General features: G+C 40.6%; 1 protein-coding gene across 2 annotated transcripts in view; it reads right to left on the bottom strand.

Annotated features, from left to right (window-relative positions):
- The window catches only part of LOC100941173 (extracellular sulfatase Sulf-1), a 178,219-nt gene that overhangs the window by 143,012 nt on the left and 34,001 nt on the right, over positions 1-1,206 (bottom strand). For both annotated transcript variants that reach the window (XM_003797255.2, XM_003797256.2), the window contains exon 2: positions 272-367. The gene's annotated coding sequence lies outside the window, so the exon portion shown is untranslated. The remainder of the gene's footprint in view (positions 1-271; positions 368-1,206) is intronic.

The raw sequence follows: 1,206 nt of genomic DNA, 5'->3' as shown, positions 1-1,206 counted from the left end.
GGATTCTGTAGATCCTAGTTTTCAGGTGGTTCTTCCGACATTCCTGAGGACTGATTTTACGACATGGCTCTGCCACCTTTCAGACCCCTTTTAGTTCTACTAGCCAAGAACAAAACTGCAACAGAAGGCGTGGGCCCCTTCAGTCTGCAGTTTCTGCAGGTTCTTACAATTCCCCATCCATGAAACGTTCCTCATGTCAAGTGACAAGCTTGCTCAAGTAGGTGGCCCTTGGTCTAACTAATCAAGAGATTAAAACGTTCATTCTAAGTACCTTTGAAAATTTTCTGCGATTATTCTGCTTTGAAGAACCTGCATGTCATTAGCCAGGATTCACCTTCTTTAGATGATGGTGGGTGGCCGTCAGCACCTGCAGAGGAGGAGAGCAAACCTGTCGTCAGTTCTACTTTCCCAGCAATTTCCCTGATTCTTCAGGTGTTACCCCTTCACAGCCACAAAGGAGGACATCATTAGGGATAACATTCTCCATGTTCCATCCAGACAGGTTTTCTTACACTCGTAAGAATCTTTGAAGCATTGTGGGCGATTCAGTCCTTTTTGTAGAAGTTTCCCTCTTCATTGAGGGAAAGATGTTCCATTAGATTCCTTTCGTATTATTCTTAGCCTGGCTTTCATAGGACTAATAAAGAAGAGTTTCTTTTTAAAAGTTCACAAAGTGCTCCAAGTTTAAAGGTTGAATGATGTTTAATTTCGGGTTGGGAGACCTATTGCCAAGGAAAATGTGCTGAGTCATAACATCTTTTAAGGTTGCTACAAACTATTGCGTGATGAGTAGCAAAGTAAGTAAGCATTTACATGTGGTTAAGTTTGTTTCTATTCTGCATTTATGACAGTTGAAAAATATAAGTGACTAAAGCAAATTTAGATACCTCAATGGGGGAAACACCCATTTTAATGCCCCAAGTATTGGTTGAAGCAATCTTGCTGCCATGAGTGACACATTTTAACAGGTACACATTATGGGTCAGTGGGTCAATGACATAAAGAAGACAATATAAAATAGGGAAATGACACATCCTATTAATGACTCAAAATGTCCTCTAGGTTTAAAAAATTGTTTCTCTTCTCCATGTAAATACTAATGTTTAATAAAGCATTCCATTTGGACCGTTCTTATCACCCCGCTGGTGATGACATTTGTACTTTGGGATACATGGAGGGAATCTCAGAGGTGATGGGTGGCCGTGG

The sequence above is a fragment of the Otolemur garnettii genome, unplaced genomic scaffold, assembly GCF_000181295.1.
Source record: "Otolemur garnettii isolate 467f Iridium unplaced genomic scaffold, OtoGar3 scaffold00113, whole genome shotgun sequence".
In the NCBI taxonomy this organism is placed as follows: domain Eukaryota; kingdom Metazoa; phylum Chordata; class Mammalia; order Primates; family Galagidae; genus Otolemur; species Otolemur garnettii.
The sequence above is the reverse complement of the archived record's forward strand: the minus strand, read 5'-3'. Positions and strand labels throughout refer to the sequence as shown.